Here is a 14,632-nt window from a genome sequence, read left to right as displayed (position 1 = left end):
GAACCATCTCAGGTCACGGTTGGTCTGGACAGAGGTCAGTCGAAGGCCGAGAGGGTCCAAGTGTGAGGTTGAACCAGGTGCAGGGGTGAGACCTGAAGGTCCAGGCTCCTGAGGAGGTCAGCTCATTTCTTAGCACAGTTCAGAGGTTGGGGGGACCAGGCAGGGTCTGGATGGCACCGGGAAAAGAGGGAAGAACAGCCGTCCCATACAGAGCCCTTATGCTGGGTAACGTTCAGCACTAACAGGCTTACAAACCAGATCTCCCTGGATTCTGGCCCCAGCCCAGGGGGAGGGGATCTGAGGACACTGAGGCTCTGTGAAGTGACGTCACCTGTCCCCATCACACGGTGCATATCCAGGAAGCAACGCTGGGTTTTGAACCCAGATCTGAGGGACCCCAGGGCTTTTGCCTTTGCAATTACAGGACCCTGGTGATGCAGAGGCCATTGTCAGGCAGGCCTGACTCAAAGCATGCAGCCCGGAAATTACTTTCACATGACCTCGGGCATGCTGCTCCCTGGTCTGAAGGTCCGGGTAGACCTCCTGGGTTCGGCAGTCCTCACATGGGAAGGCTGATGTGGAAACATCACATCAAAAGTCAAACATGCCTTAGGTACACAGGAAACATCCTTTGTCATCACTATCCTTTCTTTCCTTTTACCTCCAACCAGTACAAGCTGGGGGCAGCTCCAGGTTCCAATTCTAGTGGTAGGGGAACGGAGGCAGGTGGCAGTTACTGCATGAGGCAGAGTCCCCCCATAGGATTAAGTCGGGGCTGGGAGTGAGGGGCCAGCTGAGTGACTCCTCCTCCTCCTCCCTCCTCAGGTTTCCCAGATGGCACAGTGGTAAAGAGTCTGCCTGCCAATGCAGGAGACCTAAGAGACACGAGTTCAATCCCTAGGTCAGGAACATCTCCTGGAGTAGGAAATAGCAACCCACTCCAGTATTCTTGCCTGGAAATTTCTATGGAAATTTCCTCTGTAGCCTACCAGAGGAGCCTGGTGGAATACAGTCCATGCGGTCACAAAGAGTCGGACATGACTGAGTGATTGAGCACCCTCCTTCTCCCCCTTGCTCCCTCCTGCTCACCCTTATCTGAAACCACTTCTCAGATTCTTCCTCCTGCCTCCTCAGTGTCTGGCCCCAGACTGGACACTGGGACAGATGAGAGTTAGATCCAGACCCCCACCTGGAGGAAGCCCCAGACTGGTGGGAGAGGCACACCAGACCTGGACCATTCTAACCCGGACTGGCTGGCCTGCCAGAGAACCGGGGGTCCTCCTGGACACAGGCTGGGCTTCATCCCTGCCGACAGCTCTCAGGGCCTGGATGGGTATGCACGCAGCAGGCTCAAATCCCAGCCCCTCAACTTACCAGCAGTGTGACTTGAGTCAGGGCAGTTCCTTCGCCTCTCTATGTCTCATCTTCCTCCTGGAAAAATGAGGAAAGCATCAGTGCGTCCTCGTGCAGTAAGAGCATTCAGCCAGCTGACGCCAGCCCACACCAGGCTCAGTCCTGCTCCCAGGGGCAGGGGTGACCACGATTTGGGTTGTCCTGACCCACTGCACAGAGAGTGCACCAAGGGCTGCGGGAGCACGGTGACCCGCCCAAGCCCACCCAGCTCCTGGTGACCCAGCTGGCTCCGAGCCCAGGCCCCCAACTGTAAGCTGCCTGAGGACAGGGGCCTGCCTGTCTTCTTTATTGTTGAACCCCATATACCCAGCCCAGGCCTTGGGGAGGGACACGAAGAGGAAGGAAATCAAGCAGGGTCATCAAGGATCTCACCATGGAGGAAAGGATGGGGAGGTCATTCCAGACAGAGGCAACAGCACGGCAAAGGTGGGGCGCTGAGAAGGAAACCACTGTGTTCAGAAAGCTAGTGCAAAGTCACTTCAGTCCCCGTGGACTGCAGCCCGCCAGGCTCCAAGAATACTGGAGTGGGTTGCGAGGCCCTCCTCCAGGGGATCTTCCCAAAGTTCAGAAAGCTAGAGGCAACCAATATTCCTGGGTAGGAATGAGAAGCAGGCCACAGAGTTTGGGGCAGTGGTGTGCTGGCAAAGCTTAAGAACAGGTTCTCTTTCACAACTGGGATGAAAGGAGAGAGACTCTGAGTGGTGCTAAGTCCCTTCAGTTGTGTCCAACTCTTTGCGACCCCGTGGTCTATAGTCCACCAGGCTCTGGGACAGCCTGTCGATGGGATTCTCCAGGCAAGAATACTGGAGTGGGTTGCCACTTCCTTCTCCAGGGCATCTTCCCAACCCAGGGATCGAACCCGGGTCTCTCATGTCTCCTGCAGTGGCAGACAGGTTCTTTACCACTGGCGCCATCTGGGAGGCCCCCTGAGCAGTTGCATTTGCCAATTTACACGGTATAAATTCTCCCACCATGGTTGATTTCAAGCTACCTGTGTGGCATCAACAAGCTCCCAAAACTGAAAATGTAACAGCCAGCGATCGTGAGCCAGTCTGAGCAGAGGAGCCTGGGAGAGGGCAGGGCTGCCCCCTGGACCACGTGGGAGGCTGTTTCCTGGCACTGACGCCTCTGTGGGTCTCCCTTGGGCAACAGACTAACAGTTCATGGGCAGAGGCAGGTCCGACAAGGTGGTTCCATGTCCAAGTCTAGTGACATCTCCATCTGTGCTCCCCTCCTCATCTCCATTAAGGGCAGAAGTAGGATGATGGCTATCAGAGGGAGGCCAGAGCCTTGCCCAGGCCCCCTCTCCACCACTGTCCCCTAGCCCAGCTGGGGAGCCATGGGCTCCAGCACAGAGGGGATGGCAGGGTCACCTTGGGGAGAGTTATTGGGGCCTGGGTGGAAGCGGGGAGATATTATGCACTGAAGGCCACAGCCAAGGACACTAATCTGAACAGACAAGGAATCAATGGGAATTTCTATTTAGGGAGGAAATCAATAGGAATTTCAAGGTAGGAAAAGGGGGGATTACCTTTAATTGGAGTTCTCGTCCAGTTGGGTTTCTGGTGAGGCCAGGGCTCACCAATCCTCTGAGGGACAGCCAGACCAGACCCCCACCCTGCCATGGCCCCACCTGGTATACCTCCCATCAGTAACAGACCCTTCCTATGGCCTCTGGTTAGGAGGCTGGGTTGAGTAGGCAGAGGCCCCTGGAATCAGGCAGTGAGAGCACTGTTTCCTCATCTGTTGGGTACCTCATCAGTGAGGGGCAAATTTCAGATGTGTGAGGCACAGAGAGGTTAAGCAATTTACCCAAGCTCACACAGCTTGGGAACAGAAGCTGGGATTTGAACCCCAGCCAACCCGGCACCAGAAGCTGGGCTCCAACCACCATGCTCTTCTGCCTCATAGGATGCGATCAGTCTTACTAGATGTGTCCTAGATTGTCTGTGTCCTATCAGGTAGTGGGGGGGTGGGTAACTGACTGGGGTCCGGAAGCACGCCCAGGAGAGGGCAGGGTGGGTGCAAGTCACGTGGGAGGGCCCTGAGACAGGCTGTCCCCAACACTGCCTCCCCAAAGGTGAGCACACACAGACATCCCCTGGGGCCACATCCCCACAAGCAAAGGGACTCTCTTGAGAGGAGGCCTGGGACCACCCAGGTCCTCAGCAGACCCCACCAGCGGGCAGATCTGGCTGCTGGACGGTACCTGGCAAAGAAGCTGCAGTGGAATCAGGGAGCTCACCCCTCATGCAAAGCTGGAGGCCATCTTGGGGGTGAGCCTGGGCTGGGGTCAGAGCAAGGGAATTCCCCGGAGCCAAGGGCCTACTACGTGCCAGGCCCTTTTCTAGGGGCTTTTCTGGGTCTCACTAGGTCCTCCCACCACCCTGTGGGAGAGTAGGTGTCACCCCAGAAGCAGAGCTGAGGGAGCAAGAGAGAGGAGGGCCAGGCTCCCAAACCCCCCAAAGTGAGCGCTTCAGTAGTGTCTGATTCTTTGCAATTCTATGGACTGTAGCCTGCCAGGCTCCACTGTCCATGGGTTCTCAGGCCAGCACCCCGGAAGTGGGATCTCTTCCACATTCTTAAGGCAATGTGTTGGTCTGATGACTGCTCAGACTTTGATTTAAGGGGAAAAAAAGACTTAAAAGAAGTTAGTGGGCGAAGGAGCAATTCACAAGGTGAGAAAGAGGAGGGAGGAGTCTAGGGGGCATGGCTCCTTGATGTGTTCAACTGTTTTCACTGTCCCCCCCCCCCCCATGGAGACCCTCACTTGGCCCTGCTGTTTAGAAAACAAAAGCCAGGTGGGAAAGGGGACTTATCCAAGATTGGGTGGAGGGGCAAAAGAGAGGAACAGAGAGTACGCAAAAACTAAGTCAGATTCAGAGCCGAATCTGGCCCCCATGGAGACCTGGAGTGCTGGGCAGGGAAGCTGAGGTTGAGTTGTAAGGGCTGAGCCAGGCTGGGGCAGATACCTAATGCTTGGGAAGTCCCCCAACCCCCACTTCCCTTTTATTCCAGCCCAAACCTGCAGGGGGCGCCAAGGACACAGGACACTGGATAGGGTGAAATTCTACATTGGCCCCTTACTCAGAGTCAAGGGGCTTGGCCCCTCTGACCTCAGTTTCCTTGTCTGTACAGAGTGTCATAAAGATTGCAAAAAGCACGGAATGTAAGGGGCTGTCCCTGAGGAAATGCCAAGGGACATTTGCTGACAGAGGTCCCTGGACAGATGGACAGAGAGATGAGCATGGCTGAATGGAAGGACCATGTCCTGCCCTGACCAGCCAGCCTGGCAGAAGGTCCCCAGAGAGACGCTGTCACCCCACTCAGGCAGTGGGATGCATAGTCTGAGCGTAGGCCCTGCCACTGTCTGCCCTCCCTCACCCCTCACATTCCTCTCCATTCTTGAAGGCACAAGCAGCACAGCCTCTGCTGGCCCCCCAGCTCAGGCACATTGCACCCCAGTTTATTTTGGGGAGCAGAGGCCCAAATCCAAATGAACCTCCACTGAGGGACCAAGCGGGGGGTACCCAGAGGACCCGAACTATTAGCACTTCACCGGGGCTCTCGCTTTGGGTACCAGGCTCACTCATTCTTCTCCTCAAATCTCAGGACAACTCACAGATGTGGATTCTAATCGCTGCATCATGGATAAGGAAACAGGCCCAGGACAGGAACTGGCTTGTCCAAGACCCCACGGGCCCTGGGTCTGTCTGATTCCACACCCATGCCGCCCCACTTGGGCAGGGAGGGCTTGGGGTCTGTGTCCAGCGCTTCTGCACCCCAGCATGTGGGGCATGGGCCTCTTTGTCCCCCTCCTCCGTACCCCTCACCTGAAACTGCCTGGGTCTCAGGGCAGAGCTGAGGCCTGTCCCTGCCCTGTGTCGGGTCAGCAGGGCTCAGCTGGAGTTGCCGGTTATTGGAAGCTGCCAGGGCCTTGTTCATCTCATTAAGTCCAGGAGCGGGGTCAGCAGCTTTTACAGGCCCCATAAAGCATCGCTCATGGCCACTTCCACACACAGCTCACCCTGGCACCCCGTCCCTCCCCGGGCCAGAGAGGACAAGTTTCTTCTCAGAGCAGCTAATCTCCCAGACTCATAAACTCACCAGAAATACCATGGGGGTCTGTGCCCTGAAAGATAATTACAGGGTGACACCTCTGGCCTGGAGGTTGGTGCAGAGGGAGCAGAGTCCACTCGACAGAGGCTTCAGGCTTGTCTGTCCTCACAGGCAGGCCCTGTTCTAATGAGCACTTTGAGCCGATTATCTCATTAAGGCCTCAAAATAGTACTATAGGGCAGGGGTCCCTAACCTCCGGGATCTAATGCCTGATGATCTGAGATGGAACTGATGTAATAATAATAGAAATAAAGTGCACAATAAATGTAATGTGCTTGAATCATCCTGAAACCATCCTTCTACACCCCCATCTGTAGAAAAAAATCTTCCACAAAACTGGTCCCTGGTATCAAAAATCTTGGGGACCGCTGCTATAGGGGAGATGGTATTATTAGCCCCATTTTACAGATGTGGAAACTGAGGCTGGGAGTGGTTGGTGAGGCACACTTGGCCAAGGTGGGGAGGCAGAGCTGGAATTTGAACCTAGAGCCAAGTTCCTAAGGGGCTTGTGCTGACTGCGGCAACCCCCTTTTCCTCCAGCTTGAGTGAGGAACCCCCAAATGCCCCAGCACCCCTGCCTGTGTGCATAAATGAGACCACAGTAGTCACAGTACATGATTCTTGCTGGTTCCCCACCTCACCCGCATGTTGCAATATTTCATCAACCCCCAGAGACACTCAAGTCTTTCTGGAAGTCCCCAGAGGGCGTCTCGTGTAAGCTCGGAAGCCTGTCCACTCAGGCCCTCTCTCCAGCCCCTGTGTGGGTGTCCCCAGTGGCTATCTCCACCCAAGCAGGTCAAGTTCTCTCCCTTCACATGTCTCTGCTGCTGTTTCAGAGCATCTCCCCTGCTGCTCTGAAGGGGCCACCCCACACCTCACCCCAGCCTCTCAGTCCAGGACCTCACCTCTGAGCATAGGAAACATCCTGTCCCTTCAGCTGGGGCCATGGTCCAGCCCTGGGTCTGTGGCCTGGCCGTTCTGGTCTGGGCTGACCAGCGGGATGAAGCTCCACGAGCCTCACTTGCCTCGTCCGTAAATTGGAGTCAGCTGTGAGGAAGAGGTGTGAAAATCTGAGTCTCGCGCGGCCCGAACCCAAGTCTCGCGGTGCTCAGGGCTTTGTGGCTCCTGCTCTCCCGGCCTCCCCGATCGCCCCCTCCCTGCACTAACTGCCTCCCTCCTTGCCAGCCCCTCCCACCCAGAACTCCTCCCCAAAAGGCGGTCCCAGCCCCACTCACTCCTCGGACCCTGCTCCCGTGGGTGACACCCCGGGGCTTTTCTTAAGCCCCACAGCTGCCACTGCCCTGCCAAACATCTCCTACATCCCCTCCTGCTCACCACTCAGTATACATATCCCCTTCACCTCTCCCCAGCCTGGGCTTGGGGAAGGTGAGGAAGAAGAGGAGGCCGCTGCCCGAGAGTCTCATCCAAGACCTTAAGGTCTTAAAAACCAGGGTACCTCTGAGGTGGGGCTTCCAGGTGGCGCTAGTGGTAAAGAACCTGCCTGCCGATGCAGGAGACCTAAGAGATGTGGGTTCGACATCTGGGTCAGGAAGATCCCCTGGAGGAGTGCATGGCAACCCACTCCAGTATTCTTGCCTGGAGACTCCCATGGACAGAGGAACCTGGCGGACTACAACCCACAGGGTCGCACAGAGTCAGACACGGGTGAAGTAACTTAGCATGCAGGTACCCCAGGGGTAGAGGGTGGGAGGAGAGAGGTGACCCCCCCCCATTTCCTCAATGTGGAGAACTTGCTGGGCAGCAATAGTTGACTGTTGTTGCCACAGTGAAGCATGGGGGTGAAGGACAGGGACTACAGTGTTTCAAAAACTCAATTACAGTGGTGTGGGACACACACCTGTCCTCTGGCCACACAAGTGTACATGCACAGAGTCCTTTGTGGTCCAGTTTTGCCCTACATCTTACTTCCTAATCTGCAACCTCAGGCACACCCATTACCAGGGAAAATCTGACCCAGAACATCCTAAAAGTTCAGACTTTACCCCTGTACATCTGCCACATGTGTGCTGACTTTCATGTACACAGTTGAACAGTGACATACAAGACCACAAACAGGCGTGCATGGTGAGGCACAGGTAAAACACACATCCTCGTGTAGTCATGGACAGACATGTACAAGCAGATGCACATGCAGGCACATGCACAGAAATTCAGAGGCCTGCACGCCTGAGAACCGGCATGTACACGCAATCCATGTACACACCATCCATGCACACACAGTGAACCTGGGCACACGTGCACGTCCATATGAATATATGTATACATTCAGGAATTCACTCGCACACAGATTCAGAGGCCTGCTGGCTGCTGAAGCAGCACACAGGTGTGTGCAGTCCTCGTGTGGGGGTGCTGCTCACGGGGAAGAGCCCAGCCTCACCTGCCCCTCCCAGGTGAGTTATCCAGATGCCACTATTCACCTTCACCCCCATGCCCTGGGGAGTCCTTCAGTGCAGGGCAGGGCCTTTGTGAGCCCATGACAGTCCCTCAGGCTGTATCTGGCAGATAGTGGAGCACAAAGGAAGCAGCACCCCGCATCATGGCAACAGAGATTGCCCACGCCCAGCACTCCGTCAGCACTGTGCCTACCCAGGGCCAGAATGAGCCCCAGCCCACCCCAGCAGCCATCTTTGTGCCCTTTCAGTAGGCACCCAGCAGATGGCCAACACAGATGGCAGTGGGGTGATTTCCCAAAAAGAAGGGAGGAGGAGGGGTGATGGGGAAAGAGTGGCAGGAAAGGGGGAATGGAGGAGGGATCACCAGGGAGAGGCTGGTTGCCATCTTTAGGAATAGGGCATCTCTACCATTCCTAAGGAGTCCTTAAGGAACTGTGTAATATACTTACTACTTGTCTCTGTTGTTCACTGTCTGTCACCCTTTCTGTTTAGAACCTAAGTCAAGGTAGCATATAGTAGGTGCTTAATCAATGTCTGTTGAATGAATGAATGTATGAATGTCCAGCTCTGAGCACTGTCCCCCACCCCCATCCAGCTACCACTTCTGGCTGGTAGCTAGCCTCCTCCCCAAACCTGGCAGAAAGATCTTTCTCGTGCCCTGACCCCTCCACACTGATGGTCTCATGGGGCTGCCCCTGGAGGAGGAGAGAGGCTCTGGCTTGAAGAGAGGAGCCCCCCACCAAGCAGTCCTTCCCCAGGGTCCTCCCAGGGCACACACTGTGCTAGACAGTGGATCCTCTCTCAGGGTGCAGTCATCACCCAGGAACTGCCAGCTCCCAAATCCTGACCTCTTGCCACCAGCACATGACCTTCAGCCATCCTTCAGGTCCTATTTCCCTTTCCATTAAACTTGCTCCCCTCACGTGCTCCCCAACAATCACACAGCAACCCTCATTGCCCTAAAACCAGAAACAAGAAAAGAATGTCTTCTCTCCCTATTTTATTCAGCACTGTACTGGAAGCTCTCACCAGAGCAGTCAAGCAAGAAAAAGGAATAAAAAGCTTCCATGTTGGAAAGAAAAAAAATCATCTCATATGTAGATGAGAATGAGAAAATTCTTGCTTATAGAAAAATGTCAAGAAATCCACAAAAAAATACCATTAGGATTAATAAAAAGTTAAGCAAGATATTGCAAGATACAAGATCAATATACAAATATCAACAGTATTTCTATATATTAGCAATGAAAAATGAAGTTAAAATCCCATTTACAATAGCATCAAAAAGAGTTAGGTACTTAGGAGTAAATTTAACAAAGGAAATGCAATACTCTGAAAACTATAAAATGTTGTTTAAGGAAAGTAAATAAGATCTAGATAAAAGAAAAGATGGCCTATATTCATGGATGGGAAGGCAATATTTCAAAAATGGCAATACTCCCAAATGATGTACATGTTAAATGCAATCTTTAACAAACTCCCAGCTTCATTCTTGCATAATGGACAAGTTGATCCTGAAATTTTTATGGAAGTGCAAGGGAACAAGAAGAGTCAAAACAAATTTGAAAGAGAGCAAAGTAGAAGGACTCACACTTTCTGATTTCAACACTTACTACAAAGTAACAGGAATCAACACTGTATGTTACTAGTGTGAGTTTTGACACACAATCAGTGGAATAGAATTGAGAGTTTGGAAACAAGCCCTCAATCCTAAAGGAAATCAGTCCTGAATATTCATTGGAAGGACTGATGCTGAAGCTGAAGCTCCAATACTTTGGCCACCTGATTCAAAGAACTAGCTCATTAGAAAAGCCCCTGATGCTGGGAAAGATTGAAGCAGGAGGAGAAGGGGACGACAGAGGATGAGATGGTTGGATGGCATCACTGACTCTATGGATGTGAGTTTGAGCAAGTTCCGGGAGCTGGTGATGGACAGGGAAGGCTACAGTCTGTGGGGTCGAAAAGAGTCGGACACAACTGAGCAACTGAACTGAATTGAAACAAACCCTCATATTTAAAGTTAATTGGCATTTGACAATAGTACCAACACAATTCAATGGAGGAAGAATATTCTTTTCAAAAATGAATGCTGCTGAGAAAATGGAGATCCAGATGCAAAAGAATGAAAGTAGACCCTTATCTCACATCATATGCAAAAAATAATTCAAAATAGATCAAACAACTAAATATAAATGTTAAAACTAAAACTCAAAAAAAAAAAACAAAAAACTAAAATTCCTAGAAGAAAAAGTGAAAGTCAAAGTTGCTCAGTTGTGTCCAATTCTTTGCAACCCCGTGGACTGTAGCCCACCAGGCTCCTCTGTCCAGGGGCATTCTCCAGGCCTAAGTACTGGAGTGGGTTGCCACGCCCTCCTCCAGGGGATCTTCCCAACCCAAGGATTGCACCCAGGTCTCCCACATTGAAAGTAGATTCTGAAAGTAGTACTATCTGAACCACCAGGGAAGCCCCCTTAGAATGCTTGGAAGAAAAGCAAACATGCAAATCTTGGATCAGGCAATGGTTTGTTAGATATAACATCTAAAGCACAGTAACCAAATAAAAAATAAATAAGGAGAACATCATATTTTGATGAGAACTTTTGAGAGGTGATTTCTGAGGAGTTTCTGTTCTAGGTACCATAATTGACAGGATGTCACTAGCAACTTCCCAGAGCAGTGTAGTATCAATAGCTTTTCTCTCCGTTGGTCAGAGAGATACAGTACCTGGAACATACTGTGGGAAAAGAGTCTGCTTGCTTCCTGAAATTATGGTGCTGGTTACACAACCCTGGTGGTGGCTATAGTGACAAGGAAGCTAGAACTAAAAATCAAATAAATAAGTAAATAAATAAATGATTTTGGACTTCAAAATACACTATGAAGAAAGGGAAAATCAGGAATTCCCTGGTGGTCCAGTGGCTAAGACTCCATGCTCCCGGTGCAGGGGGCCCAGGTTCAATCCCTGGTCAGGGAAATAGATCCCACCTGCTGCAACTAACAGGACTAGGCTTCACTCTCAGGCCTTTGCCCTAATTCCCTCCATGTATGTGTGCATGTGTGCATATGTGCATGCGTGCATGCTCAGTCATGTCCAGCTATTTGCAACTCCATGGACTGTAGCCCTCCAGGTTCCTCTGTCCATGGGATTTCCCAGGCAAGAATACTGGAGTGGGTTGTCATTTCCTTCTCCAGGGGCTCTTCCTGAGCCAGGGATTGAACCCATGTCCCCTGCGTCTCCTGCACTGGCAGGTAGATCCTTTACCATTGAGCCGCTCACATGGCAACAAAGATCGAAGACCCCCAAGCCACCCTTAAGATCCAGCACAGCCAAATAAATAAATATATGTTTGAAAAGAAAGGGAAGGACAACCACAAACTGGGAAAAACATTTGTAAGCTATATATCAGATAAGGGTCTGGGTCTAGTATCCAGAAAGATTGAGGGCAGTAGGAGAAGGGGGCAACAGAGGTTGGATGGTATCACCGACTCAATAGACATGAGTTTGAGCAAACTCCAGGGGATAGTGAAGGACAGGGAAGCCTGGGGTCCTCCAGTCCATGGGGTCGCAAAGAGTCGGACACAACTAAGTAGGTAAACAGCAACAACAATCCAGAATATATAAAGAACTCTTACAACTCAACCATACAAAGACAACCCACCTTTAAATTGGACCAAAAAAATATCTGAATAGCCAGTATACAAATGGCCAATAAGCACATGAAAAAATGCTCAATCTTGTTAGCCATTAGGGAGATGCAAATCAATGCCACAATAAAATGCAAGGTCACTCCCACATAGACTATCATCAAAAAGACAGATAACAAGTGTTGGCAAAGATTTGGGAAAATTGGGGCCCTCATACTCTGCTGATGGGGATGCAAAATGGTACAGCCACTTTGGAAAACACTAAGGCAGTTCCTCAAAAGGTTAAACATGAGATGACCATGTGACTCAGCAATTATACTCCTAAGTAGATACCCAGCAGAAATAAAAACATATGTCCACACAAAAATTTGTATGTGAGTGTTCGTAGCAGTGTTATTCATAATAACCAGAAAGTGGAAAGATCCAAATGTCCATCAAACGGATGAATGAATAAACAAACTATGATATATCCAGATGATGGAGAATTACTCAATAAAGAGGAATGAAGTTCTGATACATGTGACAACATGGATGAAGCTTGAAAACATAATAGAATGAAAGAGCCTAGTGGCAGATGGCCACGTGTTATATGATTCCGTTTACATGAAATGTTCAAAATCGGCAATCCATGGAGACAGAAAGTAAATTCATGCTTGTCAGCAGCTGAGAGGGATGGGGAGGGCTAATAGGCACAGAGTTTGTTTTTTAGGTGACGAAAATCTTTTAAAATTGATTGTGGTAATGGTTGTACAAGCCTTTGAAAACACTCAAAACCACTGACTTTTACACTTCAAGTGGGGGGATTGTTTGGTTGCTGTTGTTCAGTGGCTAAGTCATGTGACTCCATGGACTGCAGCAAACCAGGCTCCTCTACCCGTCAGTATCTCGTGGAGTTTGTGAAATTCATGTCCATTGATTCAGTGATGCTAGCTAACCATCCCATCCTCTGTTGCCCTCTTCTCCTTTTGCCTTCAGTCTTTCCCAGCATCAGGGTCTTTTCCAATGAGTCGGCTCTTTGCATCAGGTTGCAAGACTATTAGAACTTCAGCTTCAGCATCAATCCTTCCAATGAATATTCAGGGTTGATTTCCTTTAGGATTGATGGTATGATCTCCTTACTGTCCAAGAGACTCTCAAGTCTTCTCCAGCACTACAATTCAGAAGGGCTCAGCCTTCTTTATGATCCAGCTCTCACATCCATACACAACTACTGGAAAAACCAAAGCTTTGACTGTGCAGACCTTTGTTGGCGAAGTGATGTCTCTGCTTTTTAAGATGCTGTCTAGGTTTGTCATAGATTTTCTTCCAAAGAGCAAGCAAGTTCATGGGTGCAGTCACTAGCTGCAGTGATTTTGGAGCCCAAGAAAATAGTCTGTCACTGTTTCCATTTTTCCTCATTTATTTGCCATGAAGTGATGGGACTGGGTGTCATGATCTTCGTTTTTTGAATGTTGAGTTTTAAGCCAGTTTTTTCACTCTCATCTTTCATCTTCATCAAGAGGCTTTCAGTTCCTCTTCACTTTCTACCTTTAGAATGGTATCATCTGCATATCTGAAGTTATTGATATTTCTCCCAGCAGTCAAAACTGCTGGCTTGTGATTCATCCAGCCCGGCATTTCACATGATGTACTCTGCCTAGAAGTTAAATAGTAAGGTGACAATATACAGCCTTGACGTACTCCTTTCCCAATTTTGAACCAGTCCATTGTTCCATATCCAGTTCTGTTTCTTCTTGATTCACATACAGGTTTCTCAGGAGATAGGTAAGGTGATCTGGTATTCCTATCTCTTTAAGATTTTTCCAGTTTGTTGTGATCCACATAGTCAAAGGCTTTAGTGTAGTCAATGAAGCAGTAGAAGATTATTTTCTGGAATCCCCTTGCTTTCTCTATGATATAATAGATATTGGCAATTTGATCTCTGGCTCCTCTGCCTTTTCTAAGTCCAGTTTGTACATCCGGAAATTCTCTGTTCACATACTGCTGAAGCCTAGCTTGAAGGATTTTAAGCATAATCTTACTAGCATGTGAAATGGGCATGATTATATGGTAGTTTGAACATTCTTTGGCATTGTGCTTCTTGGGATTGGAATGAAAACTGACATTTTCCAGTCCTGTGGCCACTGCTGAGTTTTCCAAATTTGCTGACATATTGAGTGCAGCATTCTAACAGCATCATCTTTTAGTATCTGATATAGCACAGCTGGAATGCCATCACTTACACTAAGTTTGTTTGTAGTCATCCTAAGACCCTCTTGACTTCACACTCCAGGATATCTGGCTCTAGGTGAGTGACCATGCCGTTGTGGTTATCTGGGTCAGTAAGATCTTTTTTGTACTGTTCTGTGTATTCTTGCCACCTCTTCTTAATCTCTTCTGCTTCTGTTAGGTCCTTACTGATTCTATCCTTTATTTTGCCCAGGCTTACATGAAATGTTCCTTAAATATCTCAGATTTTCTTGGAGAGATCTCTACTCTTGCACATTCTATTGTTTTCCTCTATATCCAAAAAGCTCTTATAAAACAAAAAAATAGGGCACCACCAGGTGAAAGAGAGCTGGCAAGTTTCCCAGGCTGACGGATGTCAGGTCAGTGGAATGAATGACAATTTCCCACATGTGTCATGGCTGACATGCCAAGTATCAGAGCACTCTGCTCCTAGAGGCTCAATGGGACTCCAGGACACTGTCCCACTGATGGCTGTTAATGGCCATCACTGTCTGCTTCTGACTTTGGCAGTTCTCTGGTTCCTGACATCGTTCCATAATCTGGTAACTGACTTCAGTCTTTAGCTAATTTCTGATCTCAGCCACTTGCTGGTTTCTGACTTAACTTTCTCCCTGGCTCCTGACCTCAGCCCAGCACCCTGTGTCTGAACTTACCTTATCAAGGAAATAAATATACAGTTCGTTCTACCATGGTCTGCACCCACGACTGTGGCATAATGGATCACCGCATTCTTTCCCATTGAGCCTACATGTGGCCTTGGAGCTCTTCTTAATATTACGCCCAATCACAATCATTTGGAGCTGGAAAACGAA

The 14,632-nt window shown here is 49.8% G+C and overlaps 1 long non-coding RNA gene and 1 other non-coding gene across 2 annotated transcripts; one reads left to right on the top strand and one right to left on the bottom strand.

The window, feature by feature from the left end:
- Positions 1–1,373: 1,373 nt before the first annotated feature.
- LOC122442709 lies at positions 1,374–14,600 on the bottom strand. The gene is made up of 3 exons (XR_006269705.1): positions 14,474–14,600; positions 6,438–6,579; positions 1,374–1,431 (listed from the first exon to the last, which is right to left on the bottom strand). It is a non-coding gene; the product is annotated as an uncharacterized LOC122442709 (long non-coding RNA).
- TRNAR-CCG lies at positions 10,848–10,920 on the top strand. The gene has a single exon. It is a non-coding gene; the product is annotated as a tRNA-Arg (tRNA).
- Positions 14,601–14,632: the final 32 nt, after the last annotated feature.

This window comes from Cervus canadensis, chromosome 5, assembly GCF_019320065.1.
Source record: "Cervus canadensis isolate Bull #8, Minnesota chromosome 5, ASM1932006v1, whole genome shotgun sequence".
NCBI classification, from domain to species: Eukaryota; Metazoa; Chordata; class Mammalia; order Artiodactyla; family Cervidae; genus Cervus; species Cervus canadensis.
The sequence above is the reverse complement of the archived record's forward strand: the minus strand, read 5'-3'. Positions and strand labels throughout refer to the sequence as shown.